The sequence below is a fragment of the Schistocerca piceifrons genome, chromosome 7, assembly GCF_021461385.2.
Source record: "Schistocerca piceifrons isolate TAMUIC-IGC-003096 chromosome 7, iqSchPice1.1, whole genome shotgun sequence".
NCBI classification, from domain to species: Eukaryota; Metazoa; Arthropoda; class Insecta; order Orthoptera; family Acrididae; genus Schistocerca; species Schistocerca piceifrons.
The window spans coordinates 24,655,955-24,674,509 of NC_060144.1; positions in this window are offsets into that span (position 1 = coordinate 24,655,955).

Sequence of the window (18,555 nt, forward strand, 5' to 3'; positions counted from 1 at the left end):
TTTGCCTGGTTTCCGAGACTTTTATCAAGCCTGGTGTCCATGTCCGAGCTGCCAACTACGTGTGTTACCAGACCGACAGAACAACTCATGGCAGTGGCACAGCAGTCAACGCCCAGACTTCCCTGGTGCACCATCAAGTTCCACTTCCGCCGCTACAAGCGATGGAGGCCACTGCTGTAGCTGTCGACACTTCGCATGGGCGCAACACATTTGTTGCTGTCTACCGTCCGCCTGGCCGACAGTTACTCCTATAGAACGTTGAAGCTTTGCTGGCATTATCTGGAAAGGTCTTTGCTGGTGGTGACTTTAACGCAAAGCACACCGAATGGCGTTTCCGTGTCAGCAACAACCACGGACGCAAACTTCTCCGAGTAGCCCAGCAGTTTAATGCCATCATCCTTGGACTTCACGAACCAACCCACTTTCCCAACAACGGTGGACCTTCGGACGTGCTCGACATTGCGGTGGCCAAGGGGGTGCCCTGTGTTATATCCGCCAGCACCTGCAATGCCTTATCTTCGGACCACGTCCCAGTTATATTTGACATCGATATCGATGCCCAGCCAGTGAAACGGAGAGGTATCCCGACCGGGAACACCAACTAACCAGTATCACGAGCTGTTGGAAGAGGGTCTCCATGATGCACCTGACGCAGACGATGTTGGTATTGATGGCTGTGCCCGATTCCTCCAAGACTGTGCTCTACAAGCGGTGCTCCAGGCCACACCGCGACCGCGATCTGACCCACTTGACCAATCCCGGCAACTACCACCACATCTCATGGAGGCGATAACTGCCAAAAACCGCCTCTTTCGTGAATGGCAGCTGACGCGTAATGTAGCAACGAAGAGGGCTCTCAACAGGATGAGGAGGGACATGAAAGTTGCCATTTCAAACCACTGCCATCAGGAATGGTCCAACCGCCTGGCCACCCTTCGGGTTGACGATGGTCCGCCTGGACAGCCACACAGCTCTTCCTCCGCCGGCGTCAGAAGATTCCGCCTCTACAAGATGGTAGAAACATCGTCAGCAGGCCAGTGGACAAAGCAAACGCCATTGCTGATGTTTTTGAACAAAATTTCCAACCCATCATGGACCCCATGGATCCAGATCACGTTCGACTCGTTGCTCAACGTCTCCTGGCGTTCCTTGATGCCCTTACGGGTGACGAACATATATCAGTGGATGCTGCTGAAGTCTCCGATCAACTTCGGCGGCTTAACAAACGCAAGGCGGTAGGCCCCGACCAGCTTACAAATGAAATGCTGCGACGGATGCCACCAACAGCCACTGAATACCTGGCTCGCCTTTTCAACAGCATCCTGCGCACTGGCTGCTATCCACAAGAGTGGAAACACGCCGATGTAGTCCCCATCCGGAAGCCTCGGAAGGACCCTCGTCTACTGAGCAGCTACAGGCCCATCAGTTTGCTACCAGCAGTCAGCAAATCCTTTAAAAGGCTGTATATCTGCCGCCTCCTGCGTCACATCAGGGAAGAACGTCTCCTACCTGACGAACAATGTGGTTTCCGCCCTGGGCACGCAACAATGCACCAATGGCTTCGACTCGTTGAAGACGCCCTTGATGCCTTCGAATGACGGGAGTATTTTGGGGCCATCTTCCTGGATGTTTCATGGGCGTTCGATTCTGTGTGGCATGAGGGGCTTCTCTTCAAGCTCCTGGACCTTGGTGTGCCCCTGCCGCATGTCCGTATCTTAAAATCTTACCTCGCCGACAGAAGCTTTCATGTACACATGGAGGACCTGTCGACATGCCACCGGGTCAGGGCTGGAGTTCCCTAAGGCTCCGTCCTCAGCCCCATACTGTGCATCCTATATACTGCAGACATACTGCCTGTGGACAGGGTCCACCTCGCCCTCTACATGGATGACAAGGCGATGCACACGCGAAGCATGAATGCAGCTCTGCTCCAACGACACATGTACGCAGCAGGTGACACAGTCAGTGGGCCAGGAGGTGGTGCCTCAGCTTCAATGGGGCTGACACAAGCCCTCCTCATCACCAAGAAGCATATCCCGGCAGACCTACCGCAGATCACCATCAGGGGAACTGCCGTACCTTGGGGCTATACAGCCAAGTACCTGGGTGTGACGCTGGATAGACGGCTCAAATGGAGACACCATATCGACGACGTCGTCAAAAAGGTCAGGGGTAGAATGACTCAGCTCTACCCCTTCCTAAATCCGACACCTGCGCTCCCGCCAGAACTGGGTGTTGCTCTTTATCTTACACTCATACGCCCGCTCATCGACTACGCCGCTGTGGTTTGGGGCAATGCTGCAGCGACCCTCCTCGACCGACTCCAGAGACCAGAACCGGATTCTACGTCTGACATTGCATCTCCCTCGGGACTTCCCGTCGGACGACCTTAACCAACATCCTAACTGTTCGAGACAGGTTTCGTCAGGCTGTACGGCTCTTCTACGAGAAGAAAGCGCGGTCCGACAATCCGCTCCTTCGAGCACTGGGCCACCGGGTTCAGCGTCTTAACGCAACCAGATGGCCCACCTACTTCGCGACCGCTGAGTTGCCAGCACGTCCAGAACACCGTCCCGGCAGACTGACAGGACATAAAACACGAAGTAAAGACAAATCACACGCACCGTCAGTTTGGAGGAATAGCCTTCCGGCTTAAACTCCATCGACCCACAGGGGCTCATCTGTCCCTGTCAGGCAGCAGCAGCAGCGACACGGACAGTCTACTGTCGATTGTCTATTGCTAGTCTTTCGTGGAGTTTATAGCGGAGCCATTGCAGTGTGATATTTGCTATTGCATTCGACTAGGCTCAGTCCACGGATTACTCTTGGATATTACTTGGACTTGTATTGCTGGTGCACGTTTCGTCAGAAATAAAGATAAGTTATCTCTTAATTCTAGCTGGCGCAATTCTTGTCATTAATTATTTTCCGGCCAACAGACACAGTTACATCCTAGTCACTACCCACGCTGTATACAATTTGTGGTGGCTGTCCCAAAAGTACCTCCGAGGACCTTGGGTTTGGGAGCTGTCACAAAACCCAGTACTCTGAGTGGCTGGCTGTGCTCAAGGCTGAAGTCTTTCAGTAAGAGATCCCCGCTTTTTTCCTACTTGGCAAAGATGCGCCGCTGTTGTGGGCAGGCACGACAAGTGACAGACAATCTCTGAATGAAGCAGCGACGTATGAAAGATTCTCGCTACAAAACGGCCAGCTTTTAGCATGAACTTTTGACGCGTTTGCGACCCCCAAGAGGCTTGCAACTGCCGAAGTTCGAAATGCGAGACTTAGAGCGCCGCTGCGCGCCAACTCCGTCCATATATCGCTGCGGCGATAGGATATTTGAGGAGATGCACCTTGTAACTGTAATATTTAAATAACGTATGTCAGCCGCAGTTTTCTTTAAAATTGGTTTTGTTTTAGCACTCTCCGTCGTTAAAGTAAAGCATATAAATATAAAGAGCTCTACGCAGCTTTAATGATAAAGTTGGATTAATAAAAAGTGCGACGCAGCGAAAATTTTGATGTTGCGTAACGACGGTGCAAAGAACATTCCATGTTGTTCGTATTCAAATTAAAACACATCCGACCTCTCTGTTCATTAAGATCCATAACTACGTCACTCTTTTTTTCTGGTACTGTGAGGTTTGTGGCCTTCTTGAAAACGAAATGAGATCTCCATTACGTGACGTTAATTTGAAAGAGCCTGCGGCAGATGAACAATAATTCCCGTAATTTCGAAGTCGCGTTAATAACAACACCCGGCCGAGCAGCAACTACGGCGAGCTGAAACACTACCGACGGCGACAAAGTCCCGCCGACTCGGCGCAGCCGTCATGCGTGGCCTGTCATTTCTGGCGACCCACATTTTCGCTGCACGCAGTTAATTAATCCTGCAGCCGGCGACCGCCCCCTGGAAAAGTCTGTCGGCCTCTCTCATTACTCGCGGCTTGTTTCAATTGCCTGGCGCGCCCATTCTCTATCTCGCGGGTTTATTTTCCCTGACCTCATTAGGTGTCGCTCCCAATTACACCTTGACGTGAATGCAGGACTCTTCAAATACCACGTAGCCTATCGTATTAGTGTGGTTGTGCATCTCCTACACAGAATATTATTACATGCACAATAGCGGCTATGAGTACAGGGCGTTTAGTTAGAAAAGTGTTTCGTTTTTATTTATTTATTTTTTATTTTTATAAGAGATAATTGTGAAATGTAGAAAAATAAATGACCTTATCACACTACTGGCCATTAAAATTGCTACACCAATAATAAATACAGATGATAAACGGGTATTCATTGGACAAATATATTATACTAGAACTGACATGTGATTACATTTTCATGCAATTTTGGTGCATAGATCCTGAGAAATCAGTACCCAGAACAACCACCTCTGGCCGTAATAACAGCCTTGATACTCCTGGGCATTGAGTCAAACAGAGCTTGGATGGCGTGTACAGGTACAGCTGCCTATGCAGCATCAACACGATACCACAGTTCATCAAGAGTAGTGACTGGCGTATTGTGACGATCCAGTTGCTCGGCCGCCATTGACCAGACGTTTTCAATTGGTGAGAGATCTGGAGAATGTGCTGGCCAGGGCAGCAGTCGAATATTTTCTGTATAGATAAAGACCCGTACAGGACCTGCAACATGCGGTCTTGTATTATCCTGCTGAAATGTAGGGTTTCGCAGGGATCGAATGTAGGCTAGAGCCACGGGTCGTAACACATCTGAAATGTAACATCCACTGTTCAAAGTGCCGTCATTGCGAACAAGAGGTGACCGAGACGTGTAACCAATGGTGCCCCATACCATCACGCCGGGTGATACGCCACTATGGCGATGACTGTTGCAAGTTTCTAACGTGCGTTCACCGCGATGTCGCCAAACACGGATGCGACCATCATGATTCTGTAAACACAGCCTGGATTCATCCGAAAAAATGACGTTTTGCCAATCGTGCACCCAGGTTCGTCTTTGAGTACACCATCGCAGGCGCTCCTGTTTGTGATGCAGCGTTAGGGGTAACCGCAGCCATGCTCTCCTAGCTGATAGTCCATGCTGCTGCAAACGTCGTCGAACTGTTCGTGCAGATGGTTGTTGTCTTGAAAACGTCCCCATCTCTTGACAGTGATCGAGCCGTGGCTGCACGATCCGTTACAGCCATACGGATAAGATGCCTGTCATCTCGACTGCTAGTGATACGAGGCCGTTGGGATCCAGCAGGACGTTCCGTATTACGCTCTTGAACCCACCGATTCGATATTCTGCTAACAGTCATTGGATCTCGACCAAAGCGAGCAGCAATGTGGCGATACGACAAACCGCAATCGCGACAGGCTACAATCCGAGCTTTATCAAAGTCGGAAACGTGATGGTACGCATTTCTCCTCCTTACACGAGGCATCACAACAACGTTTCACCAGTCAACGCCGGTCAACTGCTGTTTGTGTATGAGAAATCGGTTGGAAATTTTTATCATGTCAGCACGTTGTAGGTTTCGCCGCCGGCGTCAACCTTGTGTGAATGCTCTGAAAAGCTAATCATTTGCATATCACAGCATCTTCTTCCTGTCGGTTAAATTTCGCGTGTGTAGCACGTCATCTTCGTGGTGTAGCAATTTTAATGGCCGGTAGTGTAATAACTGTCTGTAACGTATACAGGTTATTAATAGGTACTTCTAGTGCTTTAGAAGGCGACTGCACAAAAAATACGAGTCATACAGGGAAATGACTTCATTGGATACAGCATTTCTCCAAGTTTCGATTCGTAATACGCTCTGTGACGTTGATGCGAAGCGCACTGGTATGGGACCAGGCATGTTATGACATACTTACAGGGCGTTAGGGATATAAGTTCAGAGATATTTACTGGGGAATGAGGACGCTGTACTGAACAACAGTACTTCACTATTTACTTTAATCCAGGGTAATGACTGTAGTTATTAGGAGTGGAATGTTTTTGAGTTAGTAAGTGGAGGGTGACAATTATTGAACTATATGAAATAAAATCGTCATAACTTCTAAAGGGTTTGCATTAGGACGTCCAAACTGCACGGTTGGCCACGGGGCATGATGGGAATTAGTATGCGCATGCATGGTTCGGAAATTGTTGCATTTGGGGGACTGAGAACCCGCATTTCGTTATCACGAAGTCTCTTAATCCTCAATGGGTGACTGTGTCGTGTGCAATGGTCAGTCACGAAGTAATAGGTGCGATATTCCTTGATGGCAGGGTGACTACCTAACGGTATGTGAAGGTTTTGGAAAATGATTTCGTCCCCATTATCCAAAGTGACCCTGGTTTCGACAAGATGTGGTTCATGGAAGACGGAGCTCGACCCCATCGAAGCAGGAGAGTGTTTGATGTCTTGGGGGAGCACTTTGGGGACCTTATTCTGGCCCTAGGGTATCCAGAGGCCACTGGTATATGTCTCGATTGGCCGCTATGGTTTCCGAATCTGAAAACATGCTACTCCTTTTTGTGGGGCTACATTAAAGACAAGATGTAACCCCAAAACCATAACAGCCATTTAGGAGGTCATCGACAGCACCAGTGTCGCGACACTTCAGCGGGTCTTGCAGAATTCCGTTATCCGTCTGCGCCTGATCATCACCAATGATGGCAGGCATCTCGAACATGTTATAAACTAAATTAGAATATCTGTAGTGAGGTTTACATGTTGAATAAAGTGTGTGCACGCCGTAGTTTGTAACTAATTTACGTTTTATTCATATAATTCAATAATTGTCACCCTACAGCTCCAAGTACATGGCAAGAGCAAGCCATTAACGCGTATTTCCTCCTGGGCAGCAGGTTAGGTGTTTGAAGTGTCGACACATGGACACAAAACGTTTAGTCTATAAGGACAGTCGTAATGCACTTACTGGTGCAGCTACGACCGTGTATGAAACATCAGACAGTAAATTGTGTGACTTGTTTGTGGGAAGACTGTTAGATGAAGAGAAGTTTACCTCTAAGATTCCGTATAGACGCATCCTCAACTCCATATTGTCATATCGAATTTGTTTGTACTTGCAGGTAGACAACTTAATGAACTCATTTCCAAAGTTGGCTGCTGTCGCTGAGCAAGCATGCATGATGCATCAATGTGTTGAGGTTTGCGTCACACAAACGGTGTTCATATTGACGGTCTGTAATACGACTTGAAAACTTGGAGAGACGCTCTATCCACTGACGTATATCTATTTTACATATGTTCTGTAATTTTTGTGCAGTCGTCGTTTGAAACCTCAGAGGTGCTTAGGAATAACCCTTACTTGCTGAGAGCCAACGGTTCTCGGTGCTACAGTCTGGAACCACGCTGCCGCTACGGTCGCAAGTTCGCATCCTGCCTCGGGCATGGATGTTGTGTGATGTCCTTAGGTTAAAGTAGTTCTATGTTCTAGGGGACTGATGACCTCAGATGTTAAGTCCCATAGTGCTCAGAGCTATTTGAACCATACTTGTTGAGAAGTGTAACACTGTAGGTAGGTCTCTGTCTGTTGACAATGCAAGAGGAGCTCAGTGTGCATACCACTTATTTTTAAGGCCTGTTCATGTCTCTGCACGTTGTGCCTAGTCGCTGTGCGCCATCGCCTATCTTACACGGGAAAGAGTCATGCACAATGACAAAGACTGTACTCTGTAATCAATGTAGATCGATTGGACCAGCATTATTTGCGTTACTTGTTGCCTATTGCTATTAAGTTCATTTAATGTATCTTCTTACTGTTTTCATAAAAATCGTGAAATGCAACACACGATGCGTTAGGGGTAAAAGTGCTGTTATTGTGATCGCTGGTACCTTAATACATACTCATTTCATTGTGTTGGTTGTTTCTTCTCTTGCCACAAGCACGTCACCTAATTTACTACCTGCTCTGTTTTGCATGGTTATATGTGTTCTACGCCTATCGGTATAGACTAACCGTTTTGTGTCCATGTGTGCACGCTTAAAATCCTGACCTGCTGTCCAAGGAAAAATGAGCATTAATGGCTTGCTCTTGGCACATGTACTTGAAGGTACTATCCAACCTAAAACGATACGACTCCAATAATTACAATTATTAGGCTACGAGTTGGTTCAAATGGTTCAAATGGCTCTGAGCACTATGGGACTCAACATCTTAGGTCGTAAGTCCCCTAGAACTTAGAACTACTTAAACCTAAGTAACCTAAGGACATCACACACATCCATGCCCGAGGCAGGATTCGAACCTGCGACCGTAGCAGTCCCGCGGTTCCGGACTGCAGCGCCAGAACCGCACGACCACCGCGGCCGGCGCTACGAGTGAACTAAATAATGATGTAATATTGTTCAGAACACCGTCCTCAGTCGCCAATACAAATACAACCTAAAATCAAGCGCCAGCACGCCAGTCGGGGAAGACAGAGCAGAGAGGGCTGTGACAGGACGTCAGCCAATTGCACGTTGACCGATCCATCTCCAGGACGATAACGTGACAGCAGCGGCCCCTGTGTGAAGAGAACATAAGCGCCGCTACCGCCGGGTGACGGCCCAGTCGAACAGCAGCGTCAACGCTAGGGATTTAGAGAGGCGTAAAAGCTCATTACTTCGCTTGTATTACAATTGTTGTGCTGAATAAGCTTCTTTATTTTGGATTTCGCCCTTTGCTTCCGACACATCTATGTAATTCTCAAACTTCAGTATTATCATTTACTTTTTTGCAATAAAACTCATTAATACGATTTGTTAGAATGTTGTCTAGCGATCCGAGAACGCAGGTTTCCTATACACACAGTATTAGACGACTAGGAATAATTTAACACATAATACCATGAATTATGTAGTGTTGTAAGGTGTCAGGAAAATCCAACACCTTCCATGAAAACCCTGACATGATAGGAAATCCGGCAGTATGTCACATAGCTCCGAATACATCCTGGCATTAAGTTAACCAAAGTAATACGATCAACGAGTGAACAAATGGAATATCACAGACTAATACAAGAACGCCTAAATGCATGTCATACCTTCCCATCGTGAAACAGACGCAATTCCGATGGGAGAAACGAGAACAGAAGCCGAGAGCAGAACCGTGTAGGCTAGAAGGCCCTACAATAAGGGACGGATACCCACGTCGCCAGCCGACCGCCAAAATCACCCCCAGCCCATGTTAAAAGCTAGAGACCTCCAGAAAAACAGAATAGATCTTACGATAACACTAAAAGGATATCCTTTCTTTGAAGAGTGATAGTTCTGCAACGTTTGCAGGAGAACATCCGTAAAGTATGGAAGGTAGGAGACGAGGTACTGGCAAAAGTGAAGCTGTGAGGACGGGACGTGAGTCGTGCTTGGGTAGCTCAGATGGTAGAGCACTTGCCCGCGAAAGGCAAAGGTCCTGAGTTCGAGTGGGACAATCTGGACCAACGGTGCCTTGATGAACTTGTGGATAGTATGCCACGACGAATACAGACATGCATCAATGCAAGAGGACGTGCTACTGGGTATTGGAGATACCGGTGTGTACAGCAATCTGGACGAACACATCTGATGCTCACGCTTCATGGTGGTGCAAAATGTAATGTGTGGTTTTCATGAGTAATAAAAAGGGCGGAAACGATGTTTATGTTGATCACTATTCCAATTTTTCTGTACAGGTTCCGTAACTCTCGGAGCCGGGGTGATGCAGGACTTTTTTGGTGTGTCTCTTATAAGGATATCTGTTAACAACAAATAATTTGATTAATTCCTTGTTACTCTGTGAGGGCATAGTCAAATAATTTGATTAATTCCTTGTTACTCTGTGAGGGCATAGTACATTTGTGAGTGCGTTAATAGAAAGAAGACGTCGCTTATCAATCACGCACACACGCACACACACACACACACACACACACACACACACACACACACACACACACACAAAAGGACGTGCGCGCGCACGAACGCAAATCGCACACATGGCAGCTGAAACCAGCCAACCAACTGCCAGAGACTGTGATCATGTGTATGTGAATGGCGATTGCTTGAGCGTGTGTGTGTGTCATCTGTTTCTGACAAAGACCTTGTTGGCCGAAAACGTATTTTGTGACGGTCTTTTATTGTTCCTATTTGCGTTTCACCATCTGTGCTATATGGCGAGTAGCAGCCATCCTTTTCATAATATTGTTACATTCCACGAGAACGTATTATGCTATGTCTGTACGCTTTCAAACACCCGTATTTTTCTCTTTTAAACCGCTCCTCCAAATTATTAACGTGAGCGCAGATGTAAATGTTTGCGAAAACTCAGAATCTTTCAACAGAGAGAGAGAGAGAGGGGTAGCAAGAGAAAGCCGCACACAGTCAGATACAAGTGAATAGGTACGGGGCTGATGCCCGTGTCTCCCTGACTGGAGTGGGGAGATAGCTGCGCCTGCACATGGCGGCCCTTACGCAAACATCTAGCGTGTTCGTAATTTTATACCACGGCGTGCGTCCCGTTGCACATTCAGGCGATGGTTGAACACACGTACTGCGCACGGAAAATTGCACAAGTTTAATCGCACACCTCTACACAACCTTCAGCCCTTCTCTCAGAGAATCACGAACACACCACGCTGCCCCCTCTCCCCCGCTCACCACCACCCAAAGATTGGATCTTAGACTTGAGACACGATACTGTAACGTGTGCATATTCCTGTGGCATACGTCAGTATCTTGTAGTGTCTCCATAGCCGAAATCTCAAGGTCTAAGTCGCGTATGAGCAGAGAGGTCATGCTACTGGCTCACCTCCACCAGTGCTTGACATACTGCCGCGAGGTCACCGCCGGCCACAGCAGAGTTCCACACCTGGCGCCGAGTGTCCGCTGGGGCCACAAACTCCACCCCGTTTCTTACAGAATTCACATCTATTACAAAAATATATATGCGTATATATGCATATCAAGTTCGGTGACAGGAGGAACAAGACTTTTGGTCAGGTGAATACAGGGTTATAAATACAAAATCAAATAGGGGTAATGCAGGAGTAGGTTTAATAATGAATAAAAAAGTAGGAGTGCGGGTAAGCTACTACAAACAACTTAATGAATGCATTATTGTGGCCAAGATAGACACAAATCCCATGCCTACTACAGTGGTACAAGTTTATGTGCCAACTAGTTCTGCAGATGATCAAGAAACTGACGAGATAAAATAAACTATTCAGTTATTAAAGGGAGACGAAAATTTAATAGTCATGGGTGACTGGAATTCAAGAGTAGGAAAAGGGAGAGAAGGAAACATAGTAGGTGAATAGGGATTGGGGGTAAGAAATGAAAGAGGAAGCCGTCTGGTAGAATTTTGCACAGAGCATAACTATCATAGCTAACAATTCGTTCAAGAATCATAAAAGAAGGTTGTACACGTGGAAGAATCCTGGAGATACTAGAAGGTATCAGATAGATTATATAATGGTACGACAGAGATTTAGGAACCAGGTTTTAAATTGTAAAACATTTCCAGGGGCAGATGTGGACTCTGACCACAATCTATTGATTATGAACTGTAGATTAAAACTGAAGAATCTGCAAAAAGGTGGGAATTTAAGGAGATGGGACCTGGATAAACTGACTAAACCAGAGGTTGTACAGAGTTTCAGGGAGAGCATAAGGAAACAATTGACGGGAATGGGGGAAAGAAATACAGTAGAAGAAGAATGGGTAGCTCTGAGGGATGAAGTAGTGAATGCAGCAGAGGATTAAGTAGGTAAAAAGACAAGGGCTAGCAGAAATCCTTGGGTGACAAAAGAGATATTGAATTTAATTGATGAAAGGAGTAAATAAAATAAAAAATGCAGTAAATGATGCAGGCAAAAAGGAATACAAACGTCTCAAAAATGAGATCGACAGGAAGTGCAAAATGGCTAAGCATGGATGGCTAGAGGACAAATATAAGGATGTAGAGTCTTATCTCACTAGGGGTAAGATAGATACTGCCTACAGGAAAATTAAAGAGACCTTTGGAGAAAAGAGAGCCACTTGTATGAATATCAAGAGCTCAGATGGAAAACCAGTTCTAAGCAACGAAGAGAAAGCAGAAACGTGCAAGGAGTATATAGAGGGTCTACACAAGGGCGATGAACTTGAGCACAGTATTATGGAAATGGAAGAGGATGTAGATGAAGATGAAATGGGAGATACGATACTGCGTGAAGAGTTTGACAGAGCACTGAAGGACCTAAGTCGAAACAAGGCCCCGAGAGTAGACAACATTCCATTAGCACTACTGATGGCCTTGGGACAGCCAGTCCTGACAAAACACTACCATCTGGAGAGCAAGACGCATGAGACAGGCGAAATACCCTCAGGCTTCAAGAAGAATATAATAATTCCAATCCCAAAGAAAGCAAGGGTTAACAGATGTGAAAATTACCGAACCATCAGTTTAATACGCCACAGCTGCAAAATACTAACGCGAATTCTTTACAGATGAATGGAAAAACTGGTAGAAACCGACCTCGGGGAAGATCAGTTTGGATTCCGTAGTAATGTTGGAACACGTGAGGCAGTACTGACCTTACGACTTATCCTAGAAGTAAGAATAAGGAAAGGCAAACCTACGTTTCTAGCATTTGTAGACTTAGAGAGATCTTTTGACAATGTTGACTGGAATACTCTCTTTCAAATTCTAAAGGTGGCAGGGGTAAAATACTGGGAGCGAAAGACTATTAACAATTTTTACAGAAATCAGATGGCAGTTATAAGAGTCGAGGGGCATGAAAGGGAAGCAGTGGTTGGGAAGGGAGTGAGACAGGGTTGTAGCCTCTCCCCGATGTTATTCAATCCGTCTGTTGAGCAAGCAGTAAAGGAAACAAAAGAAAAATTCGAAGTAGTTATTAAAATCCATGGAGAAGAAATAAAAACTTTGAGGTTCGTCGATGACATTCTAATTCTTTCAGACAGCAAAGGACTTGGAAGACCAGTTGTATGGAATGGACAGTGTCTTGAAGGGAGGATATGAGATGAATATCTACAAAAAAAAAACCAGGATAATGGAATGTAGTGGAAATAATTTGGGTGATGCTGAGGGAATTAGATTAGGAAATGAGACACATAAAGTAGTAAAGGAGTTTTACTGTTTGGGGAGCAAAACAACTGATGATGGCCGAAGTAGAGCGAATGTAATATGTAGACTTTCAATGGCAAGGAAAGCGTATCTGAAGAAGAGAAATTTGTTAACATCGAGTATAAGTGTCAGGAAGTCGTTTCTGAAAGTATTTGTATGGAGTGTAGCCATGTATGGAAGTGAAACATGGACGATAAATAGTTTGGACAAGAATAGAATAGAAGCTTTCGAAATATGTCTCTGAGCACTATGGGACTTAACATCTCAGGTCATCAGTCCCCTAGAACTTAGAACTACTTAAACCTAACTAACCTAAGGACATCACACACATCCATGCCCGAGGCAGGATTCGAACCTGCGACCGTAGCGGTCACGCGGTTCCAGACTGAAGCGCCTAGAACCGCTCTGCCACCAGCGGCCGGCGGTGCCACAGAAGAACGCTGAAGATTAAATGGGTAGATCACATAACTAATGAGGAGGTATTGAACAGAATTGGGGAGAAGAGGAGTTTGTAGCACGACTTGACAAGAAGAAGGGATCGGTCGGTAGACCATGTTCTGAGGCATGGAGGGGTCACAAATTTAGCATTGGAGGGCAGCGTGGAGGATAAAAATCGTATAAGGAGACCAAGAGTTGAATACTCTAAGCAGATTCAGAAGGATGTAGGTTGCAGTAAGTATTGGGAGATGAAGAAGCTTGCACAGGATAGAGTAGCATGGAGAGCTGCATAAAACCAGTCTCAGGACTGAAGACCACAACAACAACAACATGTAAGTTTGTCCCACATCATCTCCATACAACTGGACTGATTTCAACCAAACTTGGTACACATCTCACTTATTATGTGGAAGCCATCGCTTTGGTGGTAAGGACTATCTACCTATCAAAGGGGTTTGGGTTGGAGTAGAAAAGCTGTGTACCCCACGACACGGTTACTCATATTTTAGTCATCCAGTATTTGAAAGTGTGAGCACTTACTGACTTGCAAAGAACTTTAAACATACAGGGTGATTATCATTAAAGATAAACTTTCAAATCGCTGTAGAAATAAGACCATTTGTCAGAATGACGTCAAATTGCAACGGAATATTATCTGAGAAGTGGGAAAACGTATGGCAGAAGAAAAATAAATAGATACAAAATGTACCAATAGATGGTGCTGTAAGTATCATAATTTAATAGTGGTCGACTACAAATGACAAATGAATCGTACAACAACGCCTAAGTTGTACGTATGACGTTAAGCAACCTGTACTACTCAGTGTACAGGTGTGATACTGTTAGTTACGTAAGCCCATCCGCCACAGCAAGGTCATATCAAATCAGATAGGAAAAAATATAAGTATAATACGTACCTTTTAACTCCTCTCATATCTTTTTTAACAAGCTGTCTGTACTGAAGATGATTTCTGTGTTCATTTGTGGCAAAAACAAAAATACATATTCCAAAAAACAACATTTGTATGTGAAAATAAATGAATATTTGTTTTTAGGATTTTACTGTTTCCTGTAGCACCTATAATTTTATTTTAGACATGGCATCGTTATTACTCCTGATTAAAAGAAAAATGGAGACACAGTTTATAGTGTTGTTATTACACAGACATGTTTCAGCACCTTAAACACTATACTCAAGATAATTCTCGTGTATTTTCTTACTGAAAAATTATTGTTACCTCTAGTGTATGTTACATGAATTTTTCACTCAAAAGTATTTACATTTGCAACGATGAACAAGTAGAAGAGAATGGGCTCCAAGGAGGACTGGGCATTAGTGAAGTAGTTCGTACAGTTCCTGTAGTCTGGTGCCCTCTACAGTGTAAACTCCAAGAAGGGTAAATAGGATGCCCTCCTCTAGGTTTATAGGTAGATACATTTAGGCGTCCAGAGGAAACAACAATATTGGTGCCCCTGAATGTGTGACGTCATCCGAGAAGAGAGTGCTGCAGTAGACAGTGTTGCCCCCAACCGGGCAGAAATTACCTACCGCGTCCTCCTCATGCTATGAAGCATGAATAATGCAGAGGAAATGTTTCGCGGTGCGTTCCTCGCCCGGCGCAGGGCGCCAGTAAATCATTTCCCTTCTCGCTGGCGGCGAGCTCTGTCGCGCAGCGCATTGTAAAGTCAAATTATTGGCAGCCGGAATAAAATTCCTGTGAATAGAAAGGGCCGCAGGCGGACGCATCGCTACCCCGTTGTCACCGGCCGCCTGTTCTTGGGTCCTACGAGTCGAAGGACGGTGATGGAAACAAGTTTTCTCTTAAAGCCCTCCGTTGCTGAGTATGCGGGAGATTCCGAGTGCCACGTACTCCACAGTCTCTAATACTGGTACTATAAACAACAACAACAACAACAACAAAAGAAAGCCACACGCGCACACGCACGCATGCACACACGCGCACACACACACACACACACACACACACACACACACACACACACACAAGTACCGTGAATTCAGCGACGCATTTACCCACAGGCTACGAGAGTGATTCAAATGAATACCTTAAAAGTACTGTAATATTTTCAGTTGTAACAATGGACAAAAAACATACATAACATCTTTCGACGTGTCTCCCTGACGTCGAATGCACGTATTCCACGGCTTCGGAAGTACATACACCATGTGATCAAAAGTATCTGGACACCTGGCTGAAAATGATTTACAAGTTCGTGGCGCCCTCCATCGGTAATGCTGGAACTCAAAATGGTGCTGGCCCACCTTTAGCCTTGATGACAGCTTCCACTCTCGCAGGCATACGTTCAGTCAGGTGCTGGAAGGTTTCTTGGGGAATCGCAGCCCATTCTTCACGGAGTGCTGCACTGAGGAGAGGTATCGATGTCGATCGGTGAGGCTTGGCACAAAGTCAGCGTTCCAAAACATCCAAAAGGTGTTCTGTAGGATTCAGGTCAGGACTCTGTGCAGGCCGGTCCATTACAGGGATGTTGTTGTCGTGTAACCACTCCGCCATAGGCCTTGCATTATGAACAGGTGCTCGATGGTGTTGAAAGATGCAATCGGCATCCCAGAATTGTTGTACAAAATTGGGAAGCAAGAAGGTGCTTGAAACAACAATGTAGTCCTGTGCTTTGATATTGCAAAACAACAAGGGTTGCAAGCCCCGTCCAATGAAAACACGACCACACCATAACACCACCGCCTCCGAATTTTACTGTTGGCACTACAGACGCTGGCAGATGACGTTCACCGGGCATTCACCATACTCATACCCTGCCATCGGATCGCCACATTGTGTGCCGTGATTCGTCACTTCACACAACGGTTTTCCACTGTTCAATTGTCCAACATTTACGCTCCTTACACCAAGCGAGGCGTCGTTTGGCGTTTACTTATTGGCTTATGAACAGCCGCTCGACCATGAAATCCAAGTTTTCTCATCTCCCGCCTAACTGTCATGGCACTTGCAGTGGATGCTGATGCAGTTTGGAATCCCTATGTGATGGTCTGGATAGATGTGTGCCTATTACACATTACGACACTCTTCAACTGTTGGCGGTCCCTGTCAGTCAACAGATGAGTTCGGCCTGTACGCTTTTGTCCTGTACGTGTCCCTTCACGTTTCCACATCACTGTCACATTGGAAGCAATGGACGTAGGGATGTTTATAAGTGTTGAAATCTCACGTAGAGACGTATGACACAAGTGACACCCAATCACCTGACCACGTTCCACGTCGGTGAGCTCAGCGGAGCGCCCCATTCTGCTCTCTCACGATGTATAATGACTACTGAGGTCGCTGATATGGAGTACCTGGCAGTAGGTGGCAGCACAACGCTCCTAATACGAAAAACGTATATTTTTAGGGGTGTCCGGATACGTTTGGTCACATAGTGTAGATACCAGGATGAAATAATTCGTTTGGTGACATGTGCAGACAGTCCAGCACTGCCATATTCATCTGAAATGCCTACCTCCCATTACTTTTTTGAGTAAACCGAGCAAATGAAAATCACTATAAGCGAAGTCTGGTGAATATGCAGGATGTACCAGGCATTCAGATTTGATTTCCAGACTAGTCTCAGTTGCCCACGGGCTGTACGGGGACGGGCGTTGTCATACTGTAGCGATACTAATGAAATCAGAAGTCCTCATCGTTTACTCCTGATTGCAGGGCGAAGTGGATTTCTTTGGAAAGTCAGGAAATTTGTGATAAGATCTTATGGGACCAAAGTCATCGGTCCCTAAGCTTACACACTATGTGATCTAACTTAAGCTAATTTACGCTAGGAATGACACACACACCCATGCCCGAGGTAAGACTCGAACCTCCGACGGGGGGAGCCACGCGGACCGCGAAAAGACGCCTAGACGGCGCGGCTACCGCGCGCGACGTGGATTTTTTTTTTTTTTTTGCATGTATGTATATGAAGTACTGTTTACCGTCACTACCCTACCGATGTAATGCTCTAAAATTACTCCATTAGCATCCCAGAAGAGAATGAGCATGAATTTTCCGGCAGATAGTGGACTGTGGAATATTTTTGGTTCCGAAGATGGGCTGTGGTGCCATTCCATGATTGACCTCTTTTTTCTGGTTGGTGATAATAGACCAGAGTCTCATTAACTGTGTTTTTTCTCGGAAATGTGTTACCTCCGACAGTGTAAAATATGCAGAGGTTCTTCACAGGCATCGACGCTACGTGGTACCTACCTTGGAGGCACATTAATGAAGTCCAGTGCGTTGTTATAAATATTTTGCTATTTCATTCGGAGTTACGCTTCCGTTCTCCGTTACAAACTCCTCCACAAACGCTGTGTTCTCGCCTGTCACTAAGTGGTGAGTGTGCCCTGGTCTTGGGGCATTCTCCACAGAAGTTACATCGCTTTTAAACATCCGATACCACTCGCCCCCAACTCCAACCCACCCTCCACCCCCTGAACCGTGGACCTTGCCGTTGGTGGCGAGGCTTGCGTGCCTCAACGATTCAGATAGTTGTACCGTTGGTGCAACCGCAACGGAGGGGTATCTGTTGAGAGGCCAGACAAACGTTTGGTTCCTGAAGAGAGGCAGCAGCCTCTCCAGTAGTAGCAAGGGCAACAGTCTGGATGACTGACTGATCTGGCCTTGTAACACTAACCAAAACGGCCTTGCTGTGCTGGTACTGCGAACGGCTGAAAGCAAGGGGAAACAACAGCCATAATTTTCCCGAGGGCATGCAGATTTACTGTATGGTTAAATAATGATGGCGTCCTCTTAGGTAAAATATTCTGGAGGTAAAATACTCCCCATTCGGATCTCCAGGCGAGGACTACTCAGAACGACGTCGTTAGCAGGAGAAAGAAAGCTGGCGTTCTACGGATCGAAACGTGGAATGTCAGATGCCTTAATCTGGCAGGCGGATTAGAAAATTTAAAAAGGGCAATGGATAGGCTAAAGTTCGATACAGTGGGAACTAGTGAAGTTCGGTGGCAGGAGCAACAGCATTTCTGGTCATGTGTCTACAGAATTATAAATACAAAATCAAATAGGATTAA